We start from the raw sequence: 10175 nt of genomic DNA, 5'->3' as shown, positions 1-10175 counted from the left end.
GGAGAAAGTCTCTGGGGAGCTTTTCATTCCCTTCGTTTCTTAAAGAAATGGCTGATGCTATTCCGTTTCCTGTGGAAGTGGAGGATGAGCCCAGGGCCAAGATGCTCGAGATCCTGGACTACATATCTCCTCCTAAGGAGGCTGTGATTGTCTCTCCACGAAGCACTTCATCAAGTTCTCATTAGGAACTCGGAGTCCCCTCTGTCAGTCCCAGTCATGCCCAAGAAGATTGACACCCAGAATTGGATCCACAGTTTGCTTGATTTTAGTAAGCTCGAACCAGGAGAAAGACCTTGGGGTGTTGATTTCTGAGGATCTAAAGGTGAAGAAACAATGCGACAAGGCAACGGCCGTGGTCAGAAGGATGCTAGGCTATGTAGAGAGGGGCATAACCAGCAAAAGAAAGGAGGTGTTGATGCCCCTCTACAAGTCGTCGGTGAGGCCCCACTTGGAGTATTGCGTTCAGTTTTGGAGGCCGTATCTTGTTAAGATGTAAAAAGACTGGAAACAGTGCAAAGAAAACCTACAAAAATGGTATGGGATTTGCGTTGCAAACTGTACGAGGAGATACTTGCTGACCTGAACATGTATACCTTAGAGGAAGGGAGAAAGGGGTGACATGATACAGACGTTCAAATATTTGAAAGGTATTAATCCGCATATGAACCTTTTTCGGAGATGGGAAGGCGGTAGAACTAGAGGACATGAATTGAGGTTGAAGGGGGGCAGACTCAGGAGTAATGCCAGCAAGTATTTTTTCATGGAGAGGGTGGTGGATACGTGGAATGCCCTCCTGCGGGAGGTGGTGGCGATGAAAACGGTAATGGAATTCAAACATGCGTGGGATAAGCACAAAGGAATCCTGTTTAGAAGGAATGGTTCCGCAGAATCTTAGTGGAGATTGGGTGGCGATGCTAGTAATTGGGAAACAAAATGGGAGCTGGGCAGACTTCTATGGTCTATGCCCTGATCGTGACTGAATATATATGGATGGCCTGGAGTGTAAATTTTAAGGAGCTTCGACATTAGCTTCAGAAGTTAGTACAAGAACAGTGCCAGACAGACTTCTACGGTCTGTGCCCTGAGAAAGGCAAGGACAAATCAAACTCGGGTATACATATAAAGTATCACATACCATGTAAAATGAGTTTATCTTGTTGGGCAGACTGGATGGACCATACAGGTCTTTATCTGCCGTCATTTACTATGTTACTATGTTACTATACTCATCCAAATAAGGTCCCGCACGCGTGACAACGGTCCATGGACGTCCATGCACCATGGTCGTCCATGTGCGGACCCATCATATATAGGGCCAGGACGTCCACATGCTAACTCGTCCATATATGGGATGGTCGTCCATATATGGAACTGTGCATGTAAGGACGTCCATCACGCATGGACGTCCATATAAGGCGATGCATGTTTTCCAACAGTTATTCACTGAGAAACATGTCTCTCTGCAGGGAGCCAAATTTCAGTGTCGCTGAAAATCTGAGGCTAATTGAGCTGTGCCTGAGGCACTGTCATGCCCTTCTCATGCACCACCACCACCTGCCTCCCAGGACTGTCTCAATATAAGCATGGAGTCGTATGACCAGTTGGAAAGGTAACTGTTTGTTCCACCCCAGCCCCGTCCTGGCCTATCAGGTCCCCCTCCTGTAGCTACACATATAAGAGCTCCCTCAGTAATGTAAGCACTAACTGTAGTCTGCATTCAAGGGTAATCAGTATGTGCACATGCCCATTCATTAATAGAATCAATTTACTAGAAAGGAAAAACATTCTCACTCCCCAACAATACTGCACACAAATCGTACTCTCTGTCCTCATGTTCACCTAAATGACATCACCTGTACCAATGTCATGTCCCCCCCCCCCCCCCCCATCAGTAGTGTTGTGTGTCTGTACAATCTGGCTGCTAAATATAAAGGCAAGAAAGACCATCCCCTGACTCCTGGTGTACAAACTTGTATCTTACAGACGTTTTGGCATACGTCTGGACCTCGAGTCCCCACGGCGAAAGTTCCGCCATGTACAGCGGGACCACCCCGACATCATTCGCAGCGTGCGACGGCGCCTCAGGGCTCGACGTAAGTATTATAAACAGGCCACCTGTAATCCTTTGCAAATGTATTTATTTAGTAATGCAAATTTCATGTTCAGTTTCCATGTGGCTGATAGGCAAATACGTAATAAGTTATAACACCTCTGGCCCAGATCAAGGCCTGAGGTCGCAGCTACCCTCCCATGAGTGTGGCTGTAACTTCCAACTAACCTCCTCTGAGATGAATGAGATGACATGCCTCACTTCTGTATCCCCCTTTCTGGGGTGGATACTGTTTCATGGTATTCTTGCCTGATGTTCTGCTCTTAGTAGATGTCATAGCATGATTTGAAAGTAATGTAAAGAAATAGTGCTTCCCCTCCCTACTCCCCCCCCCCCCCCCCCAATTGGTCATCCTACCACAGTCACAACTCAAAATACTAACATGTTGCTGAGGAATGAGTGTTCCCTGCCAACACATCTTATAGTGTATTTCTTTTTCACAACAGCTTCCAGGGTTCCTTGTCATGTCATCTCATGCATGTGTCTAGCCCTGGGCTAGACCAGAAGTGTAGCTATGTGGGGCGCCAGGGGAGTGGTCACTCCCCCAAATGTATTTTAGGGGAAACAGCGCCTATGCGCTGCATGGCCTCGAACCCGCCTCTCTTCCCTTCCACTGTTGCTGCTTCAAGTTCAGTGCAATGGTAACGGCACTGCAGCAAACAAAGTACAGCTATTGTCGAGGATCCACACTACGCGCAGCTGCCAGTTCCATTCCCTGGACCCTGCCCCGGAACAGAAAATGATGTCGGAGGGGCAGAGACTAGCAGCCGCGAATCTGCACAGTGTGGCTCCGCGATTGCTCTACTTTGTTTTGCCGCTGCTGGACTCTGGAGTAGTCAAAGATGGAGCATTAGCAGCAGTGGGGTGTCGGAGGGAGGGGAAGGGAAAGAGGTCAGATGCTGGAAGGAAAGGGGAAGATGGCAGAAGGGACAGGAGCTGGATGGGAGGGTCAGAGTGAGAAAGGGAAGGGACAAGTGCTGGTTGGAAGGAGGAAGAGAGGGGCTGGATGGGATCCTGAAAGAAAGAGTCAGAAAGAAGGGGAGGAGGAAGATCTGGAAGAGACAGTTACTGAATGGAGAGTGGGAAGGGACAGGTGCTGGTTGGAAGGAGGAATAGAGGGGACAAATACTAGAAGGAATGGTCAGAGAGAAGGGGCAGGTGCTGGAAGGGTCAGTGAGAAGGGTTAGAAAGGGGACAGATGGCGAAAGGAAGGTGGAAGAGAAGGTACAGACTCTGGAAAATAGGGAGAGAGAAGGGTGAAAGGGAGCAGACATTGGATGGAAGGGGAAAGAGTGCAGGCTGGATGGAAAAAGTAGAGGAGGCACACACTAGGTGGAAGAGGGTTAGGGGCAGACACTGGATGGAAGGAGGGAGAGAGGGGCATCCTATTACATAAGTACATAAGTAATGCCATACTGGGAAAAGACCAAGGGTCCATCGAGCCCAGCATCCTGTCCATGACAGCGGCCAATCCAGGCCAAGGGCACCTGGCAAGCTTCCCAAATGTACAAACATTCTATACGTGTTATTCCTGGAATTGTGGATTTTTCCCAAGTCCATTTAGTAGCGGTTTATGGACTTGTTCTTTAGGAAACCGTCTAACCCCTTTTTAAACTCTGCCAAGCTAACCGCCTTCACCATGTTCTCCGACAACAAATTCCAGAGTTTAATTACGCGTTGGGTGAAGAAACATTTTATCCAATTTGTTTTAAATTTACTACACTGTAGTTTCATCGCATGCCCCCTAGTCCTAGTATTTTTGGAAAGCGTGAACAGATGCTTCACATCCACCTGTTCCACTCCACTCATTATTTTATATACCTCTATCATGTCTCCCCTCAGCCGTCTCTTCTCCAAGCTGAAAAGCCCCTAGCCTCCTTAGTCTTCTTCATAGGGAAGTCGTCCCATCACCTGCTATCATTTTAGTCGCCCTTCGCTGCACCTTTTCCAATTCCACTATATCTTTCTTGAGATGCGGCGACCAGAATTGGTCACAATACTCAAGGTGCGGTTGCACCACGGAGCGATATAATGGCATTATAACATCCTCACACCTGTTTTCCATACCTTTCCTAATAATACCCAACATTCTATTAGCTTTCCGAGCCGCAGCAGCACACTGAGCAGAAGGTTTCAGTGTATTATCGACGACGACACCCAGATCCCTTTCTTGGTCCGTAACTCCTAACGTGGAACCTTGCATGACGTAGCTATAATTCGGGTTCTTTTTTCCCACATGCATCACCTTGCACTTGCTCACATTAAACGTCATCTGCCATTTAGCCGCCCAGTCTCGTAAGGTCCTTCTGTAATTTTTCACAATCCTGTCGCGAGTTAACGACTTTGAATAACTTTGTGTCATCAGCAAATTTAATTACCTCACTAGTTACTCCCATCTCTAAATCATTTATAAATATATTAAAAAGCAGCGGTCCTAGCACAGACCCCTGAGGAACCCCACTAACTACCCTTCTCCATTGTGAATACTGCCCATTTAACCCCACTCTGTGTTTCCTATCCTTCAACCAGTTTTTAATCCACAATAGGATTTTTCCTCTTATCCCATGACCCCTCCAATTTCCTCTGTAGCCTTTCATAGTTTGTTTGTTTTTTTGCTAACTCTCCCCCCTTTTCCAGCACCTTAGGTAGCGCATAGATGATGTTTGCTTTCTGATCACCAGACACCCTTACCCACAACCAAAACCACATTGGTGAGGGCGAGAGGAAAGAGCTAGAAACAGTTGGATCATCTTTTCACATTGAATGTATCAGCAATGGTATATAGTGTTGAGGAGAACAGAGAAAACAACAGTAAAAGCATTAGATGGATGTTTACTTCATCACAATTGCAGTATAATACATCAGGTACAGAAGGGCACAGGCTAGGGGAATTATACAGGCACCGGGCTGTAGCCACCTGCAGGTAATTTAGAATAGGAACTGTAACCAGAACCCCTCTCCCTCACCATGACTTAAGGGCTCAAGGCTGTGGTAGGCACGCATCTGTGGCCACCTTGAAAATGGTTTGCAGGATAGAATTTAGAAATGTTGTTGTTCCATAACTATAGAAGATTGTAGGACTGTGTTGAATAATGTGTAAAAGACATTTATTTATTTATTGCATTTGTACCCCACATTTTCCCACCTATTTGCAGGCTCAATGTGGCTTACATAGTACCGTCAAAGGCGTTTGCCCAGTCGGTGGATAACAAATACAAAGTTGTATAGTGATCGTATGAGGTAGAAGTGGAGGGTCGGAATGGATAAAGATTGCGTGTTGTCCTGTTTGATCATAGTCATGCTGTGTTGGTAGGTGAAGAGGGTTACGTGGGGTCGCTGGGGTAAGCCTTTTTGAAGAGGTTGGTTTTTAGTGATTTCCTGAAGTTCAAGTGGTTGTGGATTGTTTTCACAGATTTTGGGAGCCCATTCCATAGTTGTGCGCTTATGTAGGAGAAGCGGCTGCGTAAGTTGTTTTGTATTTCAGTCCTTTGCAACTTGGGTAGTGTAGGTTTAGGTAGGATCTTGATGATATGACTTTGTTTCTTATTGGTAAGTCTATGAGGTCTGTCATGTATTCTGGGACTACACCGTATATGATTTTGTGGACTAAGGTGCAGATTTTGAAGATGATCCGGTCTTTGATTGGGAGCCAATGCAACTTTCCTCAGAGGGGTTTGGCACTTTCGAAGCGTGTTTTGCTGAATATCAGCCTGGCTGCTGTATTTTGGGCGGTCTGGAGTTTTTTAATGAGTTGTTCTTTGCAGCCCGCGTAAATTCCGTTGCAATAATCCGCATGGCTTAGGACCATTGATTGTATTAGGTATCAAAAAGTTGCTCTTGGGAAGAAGGTTTTAATCATTTGAGCTTCCACATTGAATAGAACATTTTCTTGTTACAGGGTTTACTTGGCTCTCGAGGGTAAGGTTGTGATCGAGTGTGACATTGAGTATTTTCAAACTGTCCGAGGTAGGGAGGGTATGTCCTGAAGTATTTATGGTTGTGGGCTTGTATTTGTTATATGGAGAGGAGAGGATGAGGCAATGTGTTTTTTTGGTGTTCAGTTTCAGTTGGAATGAGTTTGCCCAGGAGTCCATGATGTTCAGACTATCGTTGATTTTGTTGGTTATTTCTGTCAGATCATGTCTGAAGGGATGTATATTGTAACATCATCTGCGTAAATGAATGGGTTAAGGCCTCGGTTGGATAAGGACTGTGCCAGTGGAATCATCATCATGTTGAAGAGTATTGGTGATAATAGTGATCCTTGAGGTACTCCGCAGACTGCTTTCCACGGTGGTGATATGTTTGATTTTGATTTTACTTGATAAGTTCTGGTGGTTAGAAAGCCTTTGATCCAGTAAAGTACGTTTCCTTCAATCCCAAAGTGGCCTAGTATTCTTAGTAGTATGTTGTGGTTTACCATATCGAATGCGCTTGACATGTCGAACTGGAGGAGGAGTATGCTTTTGCCTGTGGCAATCTCCTGCTTGAATTTGGCCATTCAGTGCATATATGCTTCCCCCCTCCCCACCCCCAGCAACCTTGAGAATGGGTGGGCACTTCATAAAAGGGGACTGGGGTTCAACACATAAAGAAGGATGGAACCTACCGGGGAGCAGTACAGGACCAACGGGAAGCGGTACAGCAGCTCCAATGGCTGGAGCATAGCATCGAGGGTCTACGGCATGACCTGCAAGCACACAGTACAGCCCTGATGCAGCAACAAGTGGCGTCTCCTTCCACCACTGCACAGTAACCACCGGCAAACCTGGTGAAATAGTTGTAAGATTTGAATGCAGAGAATATAGAGAGAATTGGAGCCCTGGACCATGAGGGATGCACACATCCATTCTCAGGGCCTCTTCCCCCTCCCCCACCCCCACAGGCAGGCACAACTGAGGTGTCCAATACAGAACAAGACATCTGTACAATGAACTGGGTAGAAACAATCACCGTGTATTAGAGTCCAGTGCTGTCCCTTGCAATCCTGTTGACCAGCTGCAGTGCAAGATGCAAGAAGTGTTTGTTAGCACCTACATAGCAGAAGGAGAAGAGGTGGCTGAGAGGTATGAGCTTACCTTGAACCAGTGGCGTTCCTAGCCTCGAGACACCTGGCGCGGATCGCCGATGTGCCCCCCCTGCCGAAATGACACCTCCCCCCCCTGGCGAAATGACACGCCCCTGGGTGCAAGCCGCTGGGGGGGGGGGGTGCCGTAGCGCGCGCCTGTCGGCTCCGAGTTCGCTATGCTAACTTCGCTCGTTCGCTACAGCTCCCTCTGCCTCGGAACAGGAAGTAACCTGTTCCGGGGCAGAGGGAGGGAGCTGCAGCGAATGAGTTAGTGTAGTGAACTCGGAGCTGACAGGCGCGCGCCGCAGCACCCCCCAGCGGCGTGCACCCGGGGCGGACCGCCCCCACCGCCCCCCCCCCCTTGGTACGCCACTGCCTTGAACTTGTGGTTCCAGAAATTGCCAAAAGGAACACCAATCTGTTTGCTCCAAGGGGCCAGAGGCTGGCTGCTTCAACTAAGGAGAGAGAATGGGGGTCAGTGAGGGACCGCATCAAACATAGCAAGCAGCTCCTGGAGGGTAGAGAATGGAGAGTTGGTTAGATGCAGAAAATGCAGAGTATATGCTAAGCTGCCAGCTAACACCCAGCCAGAAACTTTTTGAAAGGAAAGGTACACAGCCCACGCACCAGTTATCTTTTAAGAATTGGCCAAAAGGTATCCCCTCCCCCCCAAAAAAATAGACCGAAAAAACCAAACAGGTCTACAAAAGCATACAGTGGCAAAAACAAGGTTTACTATAACTGAAGGTAAAACGCTTAAAAATACCACCCCATGATCTAAAGAAAAACCTCTAAAGTGCAAGCACAGAGAAAGTCGTTTTAAAGAGGCACCAATAAAGGGAATGAAAACTTCCAAACCGGAAGAGCAGCTGGGGACATTTATCTTTTTCACCCATAATCAAAATTAGGGCATCCAAAACACAGAGCAGCTGTGGACATCCATAGTTCCACACCCTTAATCCAAATCGCCAGAGCAGCTGGGGACGCTTAGGGATTTTATCACTAATCGAAATTAGGACGCCCACCTCAGGGACGCCCATCACATTCTTACATGGGCGTCCCTGTGATAGTATTTAAGTGCCCTTCTCAGTATTTTTGATTCTTTGCATCGCATTGGTACAATGGCACCAAAACAGTCACCCACCCGCAAAGGTAATTTCACTGTGACCTCTACACTCCTTCCACAGCTCTATGTCTACCCCACCTGCCTGTGTGGCTCTCTTGCACATCAATCTCTAAAGTGCTCTCTACTCGTCCTCTCCATCTGTGATTATTATTATTATTAACATTTGTACAGCGCTACCAGACGCACACAGCGCTGAACATCTGACACAGAGAGACAGTCCCTGCTCAATAGAGCTTAAAATCTATAAAAAAAAAAAAAAGAAAGACAAGACAATTAAGGGCGAGGGAAGTACTGGGTGAGAAGGAACAAGGGGGAGGCAATTGAGTAGTAGCTAGGAGCCAAAGCAGTGGTGAAAAGGTGGGTTTTCAGCATAGATTGAAAACAGGTAGAGATGGAGCTAGATGTACAGGCTCAGGAAGTTTATTCCAGGCATAGGGTGCCGCGAGGGAAAAGGAACGAAGCCTGGAGTTAGCAGTGGAGGAGAAGGGGGATGACAAGAGAGATTGTCCAGTTAGCGGAGTTCACGGGAAGGAATGTAGGGAGAGATGAGAGTGGAAAGGTAATGGGAGCTGCAGAATGGATGCACTTAAAGGTCAGTAAGAGAAGTTTGAATTGTATGCGGAGGCGGACAGGGAGCCAATGAAGTGACTTGAGGAGTGGGCTAGTGTGGGTATAACGATTTTGGCGGAAAATAAGTCGTGCTGCAGAATTTTGGACAGACTGGAGAGGAGAGAGATGGCTGAGAGGAAGACCTGTGAGAAGTAAATTGCATTAATCCAAATGAGAGGTGACAAGGGTTTGGATAAGGGTTCTGGTAGCATATTCAGAAATATAAATATAATATTATCTGCTAATGCCATTCTTCATCATCTGTTTCCTGGGTCTTCACATGTGGGGCTATGTATACGAATGCTGCAAAACAAAACTGGGTTATTTTGAGCAACACACTTCCGCCCCTTTTGCTGTGCAGGTGATGACACCAGTCGGACACAGAAGCTGGTCTTAGTGGGCACCAGCCCCAGCATAATGAAGGGCAGATAGAGCAGCAAACCAGGGACACAGACAAAGGTAACAATAAAGACTTCTCATAAATTAAAAAAAAAAAAAAAGCTAACAGGGCACTGAACAACTCTCAACTTTCTCTCCCAACAACGATCTCGCCACTCTCCAACTCCACAAAATCACTAATAGGTCTAAAGACGACTTCCCCCTTACCTGGTCGCTTTTATTTCAGGTCTAATTAAGGATGCCCATGTTCCCGCCCATGTGAACTCATTTCGCTAGCCATTATAGGGTGGAGGCCCATTTCGTGACGCCACCCATAACATGCCCCCTGTGGGGACGACCATAGATGGGCGTCCATGCGCTGAGGATGTCCTTCGGCCCTGTTTTGATGATTGGATTTGGGCGACCCTTCTTTCATAGGGACGCCCTTGTACCTTTTGTGTCGCTTTTTGGACGCCCTTCTCTTCGAAAATGAGCCTGCTAGTTACACAACTAGTTAAAAATCCCTATTGTACCTATGTGTAACTTGCCCTGAGCTACCAATGAAAAATTATTCACCTACAAAAATAACAACTACCTAGGATGTTTGTGTCTTTTGTGAGATTACAAAACTCAAGGTTTCAACATAGCTACCTTTCTGAGGTCTCAGAGTTCACAGGCAATTGATAAAATCCCATAATTAAAGGATAACAGCAGAAATTTCTTTTTTTTTTTCTTTCTTAGCTGGATATTAGCAAAGCATTACCTATGTTTCATTATTGTGAAATGTAAGAATGAACAAAGAACCTGAACACATATTTCTTCATCTGTAACTGGCAGTATTTGGTGAGATCAGCTTCCTTTGGATTTTTCTTGAATTATTTGCA

The sequence above is a fragment of the Microcaecilia unicolor genome, chromosome 10, assembly GCF_901765095.1.
Source record: "Microcaecilia unicolor chromosome 10, aMicUni1.1, whole genome shotgun sequence".
Classification (NCBI taxonomy): domain Eukaryota; kingdom Metazoa; phylum Chordata; class Amphibia; order Gymnophiona; family Siphonopidae; genus Microcaecilia; species Microcaecilia unicolor.
This window is presented reverse-complemented; position numbering follows the sequence as displayed.